The following is a 13,908-nucleotide window of genomic DNA, read 5'->3' on the forward strand; positions in this document are numbered from 1 at the left end:
GTAATTCTTGCTGGAGGGCGGAGGGAGGGGAGGGCGGAGGGCCTGCGCTGCCTGCCTGGAGGACCCTGGGGGAGCCCTGAGGGAGTCAGTGAAACCTGTGGGTCAGCGGGGAGACCAGGGCCAGCTCACCCACTCGGCCCGTGTCTGCAGCGTGCGGTTTTCTTGTCTCAGACGCCAACACGAGCTCAGACCAGTATAACGGTGTTGATTATTTTTGTTAATAGATCATCATCATTCATAATTAGCATGTTAATTTCTGTGAGGAAATTGCTTCTAAATTGCTTGAAAATAGTCCTTGGGTATGTTAAACATCCCCTCGGCAATTTTATGTGCTCAGGAATTTGCAGTAAGTGGCAACACCGTGCCAGAAAGGTGAGTGTGAGTAGACCGCTGGTACCCGAGCGGGCGGGGCAGTGCCGACCCTCCCCTGACGGGTGTTGGACATGACGTTGAACAGTGGGGAGGGTGAGCTTTCACCGGGGAGAGCGTTTTGAGGGTCAGTGCATAGCCATTCGGCCGCAGAGTGGGACAGGGGCAACACGAGGACCTGATCCCGTTCCCCTGCCCGGCCTGCTGCCCACGGCCTTGCCCTCCAGGACCCGGTGCAGGCCCAGCTGTCTGTAGGCGCCCCGTGAACACGTGCCCCGCAGAGAAATGAGGGAACCTGCGGGGGGCGGGGTGCCCACTGACCACAGTGGGCAGAAGGCAGGCTGGCGGCCCGACGGGTGGGCGAGCCGTTCAATGGGGCAGGAAGCGGAGGTTGAGGGACGTTGAATGTCACCATGTTTGTTTGCTGGGGCCGCCTAACAAGGCACCACAGACCAGGCAGCTCAAGCAACAGACACAGTTCTGGAGGCCGGAGGCCGAGTCCCAGGTGTCCCAGGGCCGTGCCTGCTGAGGCCGCTGCTGGGCGTGCCGACGGCGCCTGCTCCCTGTGTCCTCACGTGCTCGTCCCTGTGTGTCCTGATCCCACTTCCCACAAGGACACCTGCCCCGTGGGACCAGGCCCACCCAGTGACTGCACTCTAACTGGCTCACCTCTGTAAAGGCCCATCTCCAAGCACAGCCGCACTTTGATGTCATGGGGCCCGGGCTTCCACATCTGAAATGTGGAGCCATGATTCAGGCCTGGCTGAGCTGTGTTCTCCGCAGCTGCAGGTGCGGCCAGGCCCACCCCTGCGAAGGGAGGTGGAGGAGGCAGGGTGGGCTGGAGCTGGGGGTGCCCTGGGGCACAGGCTCCAGTTCCGGGAGCTCCGGGTGGACACTGACCATCAGGGTGTCCCAGGCTGGGAGCGTGCCACTCACTGAGTGCCCACAAACACGCGACCTCTGTGAAGCGGCTCTGTGGCTGCAGCCGTCCCCCAGGATCTGGTGACCTCTGCTTTGGGGACAGGCAGGCATCCAAGGGTCCGTCCGTCCCCTTCCTGCATCTGTGGACTGCCTCAGGCCCATGCTCTCCCGCGGAGGCAACCTACTTCAGGAGCCGACACCGCGGCCAGCGTGGGATGCGCCCAGAGCTCACGTCCCCTCACGTCCCCTCATGCCCCCTCCAGGTCTCACTTCCTTTTCCCTCCCTCCAGCTGCCCTGGGGTGGAAACTCCCAGATGGAGCATCGTGTTCAAGCCTCCCTCAGCTTCCGGGCTCTGGGCCCTTCAGCCTGGACAGCCTGGACCACCAGGGGGAGGGGTGTCACCTGCGCCCAGGACCGAAGGCTTCTGGGCGTGGAGGGGTCCCGCCTGCGCCTGGGGAAGGTGAATCCAGCCGCAGCGCATGGGCTGCACGCAGACAGGCTGGAATGGAAGGTGCAGGGAGGCCCAAATGGCCATCACAGAAACTGAGGTAGGAGTGATGGCAGCAAGTGGGGACAGAGGCGCAGGGTGGGAGATGCCATGGAGGGGGTACCTGTCTCAGAGTCATGACGCAAGCAGCCGCCCAGTGGAGTTAGGATAAATAATGAACACCACTGTTTCATTTCTTGTTAGGGTAACACAAGGTAGCAAAAGGTGTATTGCTAGGGCCGCTAGACGCACATCAGCTCGTCACAACTGCAAAATAGCTAGGAATGTTTCTTTACTCATGGAAACTAAGGCATTAGCTCCATGCCCCCCATGAGCCTTGGAAGGAGAGCGTGCTGAGCACTGTCTCTGAGCTGGTGAGGCAGGACGGTTGGCTGGGTATCAGTTATCTATGGCTGTGTGACAAGCCACCATGAGACTGAGAGGCCTAAAAGAACCATTTATTCAGCTCTTGATTCTGGGGCTGGCAGTTAGTCTGGGCTCAGCCGGGCAGTTCTTCTGCTGGTTTTGGCGGGTTTGCCAGCATCTGAAGTCCGCTGGTGGTCAGCGGCCGCACTCTCACAACTGATGGTCAGCGGCCGCACTCTCACGACTGATGGTCAGCGGCCGCACTCTCACAACTGATGGTCAGTGGCCACACTTTCACGACTGGTGGCTGTGGTGACGGGTGCCTGACCATGTGCCTCTTGGCATCCACTGGCTGGCCATTCAGACGCTGGGGTGCCAGGGTTCCCAGGGCAACAAACCCCATAGGAAAGGCCTTTTAAAGCCACTTTTTTAAAAAAAGTAATTCATTGGTTTTTAATCGTGGTCAAAAATATGTAAGATAATGTGTCATTTTGGCCATTTTAAGCGTACAGCTCAATGGCTTTCTTCATAGCCATGTCTTGCAGTACCTTTGCTGCAGGACCACTGGCCAAAGGAAATCCAAGGGCTGCCCAGGGTCAGGGTCATGGAGGAGGAGCCCGCCCCTCAATGGGAGGAGCGAGTGTCACCAGGGCTGCTTGTGTCAGGGGCACAGCGAGTGTCACCAGGGCTGCTTGTGTCAGGGGCACAGTGGGGCAGTGGCGCCTGCTCCCAAGGCGGTGGATGGGCCAGATGCCTGACAGCCACCACTGAGGAAATGTGACACGGGGTGGCCCTCACCATGTGGCTTTGCACAGCGGAGATGTCTGATGGCGATGGGGTCGGTGGTGACAGACGCTTGGATACCGGGATTCAGCAAGTGTTGGAGGTGCGGACCCTGGTCCAGTGTCCCGGGAACAGGTCCGGCCAGGAGGCGGTCCAGGTGCCCCCGATGGGCCTGGCACCTGGAAAGGCACCAACCTGTTTGGGAGCAGGTACTGATTCCCACTGATCCTTGTTTCCTGATTGGTGACAGGCAAAGGCCTGCAGCAAGCCCAGCCATGGGCAGGGGATGGATGGAGGTGGGCGGGAGGCAGCCCCAGGGCGGGTCCCGCCGGGCGCCCAGGCAGGGCCAGAGCACGGAGGACGGTGCCCCCTGGGCAGGCTCCGTGTTCCCTGGTCCAGGGGAGCTGTAGGACACACAGGTGTCTGGTCCGCGCAGCTGGGCCACTGGGAGATCTGAGAAATCCAAACCTCGTCTTCTTCAGGGCAGAACGTCATTGAAACCACGAGCTCTCCATTAGGCTGGGTCTGCTATCAGATGGCTCGATTCTTGGCGTCTACCTGCTACTTTATTAATTGGGGTTTGATGATCGATTGCCTGGTGTTTGTGCGGCCTCGGCTGGGTTGGTGCTCATAGTGACATGACCTGGGGTCTGCTGGACCCCTAGGATGGAGCTTCCTCTGAAGACCCCATAAGCCACTCCCATTCCGGCGTGCGGGGTTGGGGGTGGGAAAGGAGCTCCCAGCCTGGAGCAGAGAGGCCTGGGATGGGGTGGGGGGACCGGTGTCTGTTCAGGTCTCTTGGCAGCGACACTGGTGGATACTTCACAGCCTTGTCTTGTTTCACCCTCACGATAACTCTGCACTAGGGATTCTGATTCCCATGTTGCTGCAGAGGTCAGGCACACCCAGGTCCCACACTGTGAAGCTGTGGTTCCAGGCAGGGAGGGGGCTGCGGAAGGAGCCAGAGGCCAGCTGGGCCCGAGAGAAGGGGAGTGACCCATGTCGGGGCAGGCATCCTTCTGGGGGACCAGGAGTCAGCTGTATGGGGCGTGACAAGGCTGAGAGGGGCACTGAGGCAGTAGTTCTCTCACTGAGCTCTGCACCGTAAGCCGTGGCTGGCTCGCTCTCAGCAGCGGAGTTTTTCCCAAAGGACGTGCCTCTCCCCTCCCTACTTTTATTCACATTATTCGCAAGACAAAACCAGTTCCAGGCAGCGGAAGGTTTTGACAGGCCCAGTTTCCTCCCCCGAGAATAGGTAACAGCAATCCCTGCCTCCTGGTGGTGTTGGGGGGAGTAAGTGAACTTAGACCCACATCAGGAGGACAAAAGCACTGGCTTCTGTCACCATCACCAGGAATATGTTCTTAACCTTCAAAAGCATATGCTTTTGTAATTAAGTGTAAGATACATTTAAATCATATCAGGGCGGCTGCATGGCTCAGTTGGTTAGAGCACGAGTTCTCAACAAGGTTGCTGGTTCAATCCCCACATGGGATGGTGGGCTGTGCCCCCTGGAACTAATGATTGAAAATGGCGACTGGACTTGGAGCTGAGCTGCGCCCTCCACAACTAGACTGAAGGACACAACTTGGAGCTGATGGGCCCTGGAGAAACACACTGTTCCCAATATTCCCCAATAAAATTAAAAAAAAACACATGTCAGGATCTTGCACCTATACCTAAGTGTCTATGCCTGTGGCATTTAATAGGCACCCCACCTGACCTCCTCGCCAGCCTTGGAGTTACTGTCTCCTCATACTAACCGTCAGGGGGGAGTTTTTTCTGGAAGCATTTCCTTAATCTCACTAAAGCAGTCCTTGAATAAGTCCTTTCCCTGTTTCTCAGGAATTCCATGGCCTGGGGGCCTGGGGGACAGGTTAGCACCCTCACATATCAGCAATACCAAATCTGAACAGGTGAATTTTTAGAAACAGCATGTACTTTTTTTTTTTTTCCTTTAAATCCCGGAGAACATTTGAGATATGATTTGGTACAAGGAAAAAAAATGAACGTTTTTGCTTGAATGTATGTAGGGAGGGGCGGGCGTGGGAAGAAGGGAGACCGTCCTTGGAGAGGTCACACTTGCTGCGTGTTTCCTGCCCGCCCTCTTCCGTGGACAGAGCCTGCGCAGGGCAGTGACTCCCACCTTTACCAGGGGCCTCGGACACTTGACTGATTTAGAGACCGGGTCAGAGGACCGAGTGCCCGCACCTCTGTCTGCAGAGTTGGGTACAGCCTGGTCAAGCAGCATTTGTAAGCGAGAAGGCTCTTTTGCAGGCCCCGTGTCAGGTGGGAGCTCCAGGGAGTACACAGAGTAGGGGTAGGGTACAAGGAGCTTGGCGGTGGGGGTGCTGTTGCAACGCCTGTGAGAGACAAAGGCACGCAGAGCCTCAGGCCTCCATCAGCAGGCTGAGGCTTGGAGCAAAGGTCGCCTGTGAGGGGTGTTGGCCCCAGTGCCCCACCTGCTGTGACTGGCTGGGGTTGCATGGGGAGGAGGGCCTCAGGCTGCGCCCCACAGCCGCGTTCTTGTCTCCCCGTCTCTGCCCCTAGGCCTGCCCTCGGGCCTGCTGCCCTTGCTCACTGGCACCCCCACGCGCCCGCGGCACGCACTAGAAGAATGCTGATGGTCCACAGCTGCCAGGTCAGTGGCTGTCGCTGAAGCAGGCCCTGTGCTCAGGCCACAGGTGCCCAGTCCTGACCACACAACCACGTACAGCAGTTACTCTGGGCAGGGAGCGGCACGTGCTCAGTAATGCCCCCGCCCGCACACCTAGTGCAGGGGGAGCCCGGGTTCAAGCCAGGGCCGACATCTGCACCCATGGCCTCCCCACTTGCCGGTCTGTCCTTGGCTGGGTGCTGGCTTCATCTGGGCTTGTGACCGTGACTTTGACCTCTAGGCTGATCAGGCCAGCTTCTCTCCAGTCCCCGCCACTCTTGCACTCTCAGCTGACCCTGGGATGTCTGGTAGATGTCAACAGTCATGTCTGATTCAGCCCCTTCAGGCTGGTCGGGTTTCTCAACAACCACCTCGAGGGCAGCTCTCAGTGCTGGGGTCTCCAGTGTCTGATTTTTGCCCTTGTAGAAGCCTATGTTTAAAATAATTTGTCTCTTGAAAAAACTGCATTTATCATTGTTTCCTATTATGTATTAATCCAAAACATATAACATCTATCCATTTGAGACCACCATTAATGTGCTGGAGTTATCTTTAGTTTTGGTAATGTTTACGTCTTGGGTAGATATATAAAGGTCTCTTTAGACTGTTAAAAATGCCTGGATCAGCCCCAGGGACTCTTGGGGATCAGGGAAGTCTGGGTGGGAAACTCCTTGTTTTACAGAAAAGGAAACTGAGACCTGAAGGGGTAATGACCTTGACCAAGGTCACAGGCTGGCTCCGAATTTCCCTGGGCAGTGGTGACAGTCTGATGTCTGTGTCCAGTTGCCCAGGAAGTTCGGGCACTGTGGCCGACTCAGGGCCTGCGGCCAGGCTGCGGGCTGTGCTGCCCACTGTTTCCCGTGGGAAAGCTGTGCAGCTTTGCTGTGCCTCAGTTTCCACAAAGGTAAAACGGGATGCCAATAGTTTCTGCCCACAGGCTTGTTTTTGTAAGTAGGGAAAATAATGCACACATGTATAAGCTCTCAAGAAACCTGAGCGAGGACCACTTCTTCCACCAACCTGAGCCCCACAGGTTGAGGGCTGGCTGCTGACCGCCAAGTTTCATTTACATGCTTACTCCGCTCATATGTTCAGATGAGCTTTTCCAGAGGCAAATTCCTGCTCAGCTCAGGTCTGAGTGATCACAGATTCTAACTAAATAAAGACCAGCTTGTACTGACAACGTTTTACGCTGTTGAGACATACAATATTTTGAGCGGATCTAAAAGCTCAAAGTAACTATTCAGGGGCCATCTAATATCTACACAATGAGGTTCATTTTAATTAATTTTTAACACGTAATAAAATGTGTGCATGAGATAAACTTAAACATCAGCACCTAGCATGCGATGTCTCCCTACCCTTGCCCAGCCAGTGAGTCTCATGTTTATCCTTCGAGGAGTTTTCTGGACGTGTAAATGCACATGCTTTTTAATGTAGAAAAGGGAACGTTGTACACCCATCACTCTGCATCTTCTCTTTATTTTTTATTTTTAATTTAACAAATCTTGGAGACTATGTAATATCAACATATATAGAATTACCACATTAAAATGTGGTGGTGTTTTAAATTAAAAATATTAAATGAATGTTCTGGACTTTATTGAAGTAGGCTGTACTGGTGGTTCTCAGGCCTTTTGTAATTCTATCCTGTAAGCCAGGACACTCTGTAGACACTTCCGCAGGGTCCTGTGGGACTTTATCTGCACCGAACGTGACTGGAAGCGGCAGTGCAGGGTCCAAGGTTTTACAAACATTAAATTGTCACGAACACTGCGAACCATAACTCCTTTTTGAAGAATGAGGGACTTGTGAGTGGAGCAGGTACACGCATGTTTATTATTTCTTAGTCTAGTTGTTTTCTAAAATAATTGGAGGAAGATTAAAACCAGGCACAGTGGGCAGTGAAAGCATCTGGTATTTTAAACAGCTTTCAAATGAAACTCATCCCCCCTGGGAGGTCTAGGCGGACCTGAGCGCTGAGCAGGCGTTGGGTCACCCCCAGGTGTCAAGTAGAGAAAGAGTGGAGATGACCGTCTGCAAACAACACAGCGTCAGGGCAGTCCTGCCTGGCTCGCTCCCCCTCCCTCGGCGTTTCCAGGCTCAGCCACGTGGCAGGTGCCCCTCGGGGTTGCCGGCCGCTCGGCCCGGAGCCCATGGCCGTCAGTGACGCGCGCGAGGGGCAGAGCTAGGAGGCCAGTTCAGGGCCATCGCCTCCGTCACTTCGGGAAACTTCCTACAGGGTCAGAAAGATGCAGCCAGCTGGTGCCAACTATAAATAAGTCACAGGGCGCTGCCCGTGGGTCTGAAACGCGATCCTGCCGCGGAGCAAGGCTCCCAGGAGGCTCCCCACGCTGACCCCACCCCTGCGGTGACCCCCAGAGAAGACCAGGATGCGGGGCGGGCCCACCGGGAAACACCCCCAGAGCCCACGTGGTGCCACCGGGAAGACGGGGCGTCTAGGTGGTCCGCACTGCAGGTGGGGCTGTCCGCCTGCCCCCGGTTACCCAGACGCCCTCTCCCCAGGCCGAGCCCCGGCCCGACGTCCAGTCCACCCGGAGCCCCCGGTGCCGCGCCTGCTCGGCCCTAGTTGGTCCGCCTCCCACGTGCCGCCGCAGGGCTCCCACCCGCCTGCGTGGCGGTTACCAGGACCGGCCTCGGCCCTGCGCCGCCGCGCCGCCCGCCAACCCCGCCCCGCCCTGCCCCCGCGGCCCCACCCCTGTGTCCCCTTGTCACCCCCAGCAGGCCCCTCCCGCGTGCACCTGTCCCCCACGTTCCCGTCCCCGTTACACCACGTGTCCCCTCTCCCCCCGTGTGTTCCCCTGCCGCCCAGCGTGTCCCGTGCCCCCCGCGTGTCCTCCCCGCGTGTCCCGTCACGCCACGTGTCCCCTGTGTGTGTCCCGTCCCCCCCGCCCCAGCGTGTCCCGCGTCCCGTGTCCCACCCCCCGCGTGTCTCCCGCCCCGCGCGCCGGCGGAACTGTGGGATCGGCGCGCACAGGAAGTGGCGGGGCGGCGCGGCCGAGGGCTGAGGGCGGCGGGCCGGCGGGGGGATGGGGGCCGGGGGCGGCGGGCGCCGCACTCGCTGAGGCCCGACGCAGGGCCGGCCGCCCAGGGCCGGAGCGCAGGCCGGAGCGGCCCGGAGCCAACGCCGGGGCCAACGGCGCGACGAGCAGGTGAGCGGCGCGGCCCCGCCGGGGTCGGGCCCCGTCCCCCCGCGCAGCTCGGCCCCCGCCCCGCCGCCCGAGGTCGGCCCCATCCTCCACCCCGCCGCCGCCCGAGGTCGGCCCCACCCCCACCCCGCCGCCGGAGGTCGCCCCCCAGCCCCGGCCTGCGCCGCAGTGGGCCGGCCGAGCTCCGCCGGGCGCGGGGCCTGCGGGAGGACGGGGCTGCGGGTCCGTGGGCCCGGACCCCTCCTGGCCTCACCGCGGGCTTGTCCAGGCCCAGGCCGCGTCCCCGCCTGCCCTCCGCCCCGCTGCGGCCTGGTGCGCTGGGCCCGGGAGGGGTCGCCCCGGGCGGGGTCGCCCCGGGAGGGGCCCGGCGGGCCGAGGGAGGGCGCGCCCCCTCCTCCCGTCGCGCGGGACTGGGCTGGGGCCCCTCGGCTGTCGGGGGCGCCGGGGCCTGGGGATCCGCGTGGCGCCCCCGACCCCGCACGCGGCGGCCCGGGACCCTGCGGAGGGCTGCCGGTGGGCCGCAGGGGACAGGTGCGCTGGGCTTTCGGCTTTGGCTTTGGCGTTGGGACCGAAGGCTGACTGTGAATTTCCACGGTGACAGTCAGGTGACGGATCCATAATCCAACAGCCGTCAGAAGGAAGCCTGCTCCACCCCAGGGCCACCCACGCGGCCCTGAGGACTGTGGTTCCCAGATCCTCAGGAAAGGAGGCTTATTAGTAATTGAAGCTACCTTGAAAAATTATGCAGTGTTTTTAAACTTTGAGAGAAGTTCAATGCAACAGGGAAAATCGCCTTTATAAATGGCTTCCTAGACCTTTTCCTTTTACACAATATGAAGTCTTGGCTAAGAGAATACTTGAGCAGTTGGGTTCCTTTTCGTTGGAAATATAATCCTATGAGGAGGGAAAAATAAGGGCAGTTGTTCTTGAAACAGGCTGGACTGAGAAATGGCCACCTATATCAAAAGAGAAAACCATCCCAGAGAACCCACATCCGTGGCGGGTGAGCTGGTGCCCACCGGCCGTGCTTTTGCAGCTCACCCGGAAGACGCCTGCATGTTTGAAACTGCAGCTCTGCAGGCTGACTAGACTCCTCCAGGGATTGCTAATCACAGTTTTCTGCGTTCAGAAGCTTCTTGAGAGATCTGTCAGATCCTGAGCATTCTCTAATTTGATCACTTCCTTAATGTTCTCCACCCCTCTATTCTGTCCCCACCCCCCCTGCAACCCCCTTAAAGTTTTAGACTTAGCCTGTTACAGCTCACTTCTGTATCCATTTCTCGGTGACTCTTAGGGATGTCTTGATTACATTGTTTAAAAAAGAAGCTGCGTGTGTGTCATTGACATTCAGGGTGCACAGGGCCTCTCCTTGACTTTGGAGGGTGTAGGGGCCTTACCTTTTTGAACCTGACTTCATGTGTATGTGGCTGTGCTTGGCTGGAGCCCACTGTTCACCCCACTTTTGGAGCCATACCTGGGCATCTCTGGCCAAGAAGCCTGAGTCTTAGCTGTTGCCTGAAGAATGTGCGAGAGCAGGGTGACGTCAGCTCACAGTGAATGGTGACGGAAGGCGCAGGAGGGGTCCTTGAATTGCAGAGTCCTGATTCTGGGGGCAGCCTGCAGGGAGGGTGCGGCCACCCCTGGGCTGGCCCACTTGCCTGCTCACAGGAGCCCTGGGTCTGTATACACTTCCAGTTTGCCTGGGCTGGCGAGGCAAACTGGAAGTAGTTTCACTTTGGACATTAGAAAAAGCACATCCACCAGTGACCATTTTCGCAGCTGTTTCCCACATTAATTCGAGGTGGGTCCTGATACACTGGGTTAGTCCTTGATGTGTTATGTCTGATTGAACTTTGACCTTGTGAAAGAGTGGCCCACAAAAACAGAGAGGTTCAGTTACCTGCCGAAAGTTAGGGCACGGATCGGGGTGGCCAGAATTAAACTAAGCTCTACCTTCTCAGACCCATCAGTCTGTTAAAAGTCCATTAACTTTTATCTCTGGTCAAATTAGAGGTAGGAGGGAAATGATAAAATCCTTACAAACAGGGAAAAGGGAAAACAGAGGTGTTTGAAAGAGCCACATTTGCTGGGGTTTTGTGGGGAAGGGCCTGGTTAATTTGTCCCATCATCCTGGAGCCCTGAGATGCAACCTGCCCTAGCCTTTCAGCCTGACTTGGCTCAGGAGACCTGAGGGGGTAAAGACAGGTGCCCAGCCCCGCACTGTTAGCAGTTAACCCTGTGTTTCCCTCAGAACGCACCCTGGGCAAGAGCAGTGGCTTTGGCCCGCATGGGATCGATTGGTTACATTTGTTTCTTCCTGAAGGACTGGTACCACTGAGATCTTTATTACTTAGTCTCATTAAGAAATTTATGTTACAATAAAATTGAAGTTTGTAAGACAGTTGCTCAGAAATGTTACAGATTTTACCTTTGGTTAACCCAAGAAAGCTTGAAGTTTTAAATGAGTTGTTTTAAATTGTAAAGCCATGGCTGTGACTTAATCTGTCGTTCCTAAAACCACTTAATGATCATCTTAAAGTTAATCCTAAATTCCTAATTTTAAAATGCTGCATTTTAGGCAAACACATTAGTGGTTCATCCTTTGCCAGGCTTTTATCTGTTATTTAGCAGAATTCACCGCATTTGATTATCTTTATCAAGCAAAGTGTGGAAAAACTGAAACACTGATAACCTGGGGCGGCTCTGTTTGTTTTGGAGGTGAGGTGTGGAGTGGAGGGGAAAGTCGGTTCAAGTTCTCGCTGCAGGGCCGAAGATGTCTTTAGCAGGCCCTGCGCGCTGTGGTGACACTGGCCATGTCTTTTCCCCCGTGGCCAGAAGGGTTGCAGACAGGGAACATGTGAGACGCCAGTGTTACCAAAGTGAAAGAAACATGCGTCCTGGAACATGTACGGGCAGAATTCTTCCTGGCCGAGTGCTTTGCGTCACACAGGATTCCAAACTGAAGCTGGGTGCTCATGGTGGGAGCGGCATGCCAGCAGCCGAGAGGCCTGTCCTGTCCCCGGGTGACTCGGGGAGACCATGCATCATTCATGTGGACCATCTGGGTCCCTTTCTGAAAGCGGGTGGGGAATGAAATCTGTAGTAAAGAACAGTAGTGATGGATTCTACCATGAGCAGTAGTAAAAGCTGCGACCAGGAAAGACCTGCCCAGAACCTGCCCAGAACCATTGCTCCCTGATGGGTGCAGCCCAGGTGGGGGGCTGAATTCTGAGCGCCAGAGGTGGCAGCTGTCTCTCTTCCTCACGTGTCGCCTGCTGACCTGAAAACTTTATAAAAGTACGCACTGACAATAAATGTGTCCCCTGCTGCGTAACTTAGGCTTTTGTCTTGTTTCCATGATAACAGCGACAATGACTGCACCGCCGCCAGGCATTGTCTGTGCTCATTTTGCTGCTTACTTCTCAAAACAACCCTGTGAGGACAGTGGTATTGCCCCACTACACAGATGGAGAAACTGAGATGGCCAAGCTTGGCCAGTGAGCAAGGGGTGAGTGCAGATTTCAAACAAGGTCTGATTGCACCTGAACTACCTTCCTGCTCAGAAAATTCAATATGTAAAAAATTTCCATTTTAGAAATAGAGTGACTGGCCTGAAAGCCCCAGGCCGAGGCTCCGCCCAGTCCCCTGTCTCCGCTCACAAGTGTCCCAGCAGCCGGCAGGTCTGAGGGCTCTCGCCCCCTCCCGCCCCTGCCTGCAGCCTCCACAGCATTTCTCCCTATCCCCCCCCCCCCCACTTGTCACCTTGACACCCGCTCCCTGCATAACCCAAACTGATGCAGTCTTAACAGTTTGACTTCTGTCTTCTGTTAGCAAAAATCACTGCTATCGAACCGTATATTGCAAAGCTTACCGAATGAGTAATTTCTGACTGTAAGGGTGATGTGTCTCCCTGGGGAGAAGTACATTCATTCACTCAGTCACTCCACTAGACTAGGACAGCCGTCTGCATTAGAAGTCAGCCTATGAAGAACTTCACCCAGCCACCAGCAAGCATGTCCTTTATCGATACTGAGTCAATAGGCAGCTCTTGGTTTTAGTCCTATTACGCGCATGAGGAAAGGCTGCGCACAGTGAACTTGCAGACACTGCAGTTAGGCTCTTCCCCCTGCAATGTCCTGTCTGGCTGATTCAGTCATTGCAGATGGGGATTTCTGACCCCTGTCCGCCAAGTGTAGGTCTCCTTCAGCTGTCTCTCAGGCCCCTTCACTGTGGCTGGTTGTGAGCTGGTATGTCCGAAAGGGTGAGAGTCTGGCAGGAGAGAAGCAGGGGCTGCCAACGGCGACAGAGATCAGAGCACACGTGTCAGTGTAGAGGTTATTCTCAGTTTTCTAACTCAAGGTGTATACTACTGTGACTTACATTCTAGGATATTTGTTAGAAAATTCACTGGTAGCCTGCAGTTGGGTTCTAGCTCCCAGCTTGCATGGCTTTTTCCAGAGCCCCAACTGCTTTGTACTTTTCACGTCTTTCCTTTACATTTTAGGGAGCCACTGGGTATAAACGTTACTTTTTTGGTGAACACAGCTCTATGTGAAAGTTGTAAACCTCTGACAGGGGCCAGGCAGGAAAGGAAGCCAGTGACATAGCAATGGTGGTCGTGCAAACATGAGTGATGACTGAGCGCCTTTTCTGGGCCTTATTCACTGACTCCGGCACTGACCCACAGCCACCAGGACGCCGTGGGTACAGGACCAGGATTCATAGGTCTTTCGTCTGCTGTGACAAGCCAGAAATCTGGACTTTTATATGCAGCTGTTTATTTTTAACAGGCTGTGCAGGCCAATCAAAGACATTCCTGCTTGAATTCAGCCTGTGGGCCACTATTTTTACAACCTCTGGTCTAAATTATCGATTTAATTTTGAAATAAAGTAACTGAGCTAATTAAATGAGGATAAAACGGGCACTTCCAAAATGCATGCAGGAGAAGCAGGAAACAAATAACAGAAACCCAAGACTTTATGTGCAGATGAAAACCAAAGAATTGTCCATCCCCCCTCATGCATGGCTGCTGGAAACAGGACGGGGGATCTGTGGTGACACGGGGAGGGCAGAGAAGAGGGTACCAAGAGGACGTCTGTCAGTCAGGAAACGAGGGCACGCCGCGTGTCTCCGACGGTAGCAGGCGCTCCTAGG

The 13,908-nt window shown here is 55.9% G+C and overlaps 1 protein-coding gene across 4 annotated transcripts in view; it reads left to right on the plus strand.

Moving 5' to 3' along the window:
- Positions 1–8,584: 8,584 nt before the first annotated feature.
- The window catches only part of AGPAT3 (1-acylglycerol-3-phosphate O-acyltransferase 3), a gene marked incomplete at its 3' end in the record, with an annotated part of 96,107 nt that continues 90,783 nt past the window's right edge, over positions 8,585–13,908 (plus strand). For 2 of the 4 annotated variants that reach the window (XM_081070597.1, XM_081070594.1), the window contains exon 1: positions 8,620–8,756. Of the gene's footprint in view, positions 8,757–13,908 lie in introns of all 4 variants that reach the window. The other 2 variants (XM_081070593.1, XM_081070601.1) reach the window with 2 other exon arrangements.

This window comes from Rhinolophus hipposideros, assembly GCF_964194185.1.
Source record: "Rhinolophus hipposideros genome assembly, chromosome: 2".
NCBI classification, from domain to species: Eukaryota; Metazoa; Chordata; class Mammalia; order Chiroptera; family Rhinolophidae; genus Rhinolophus; species Rhinolophus hipposideros.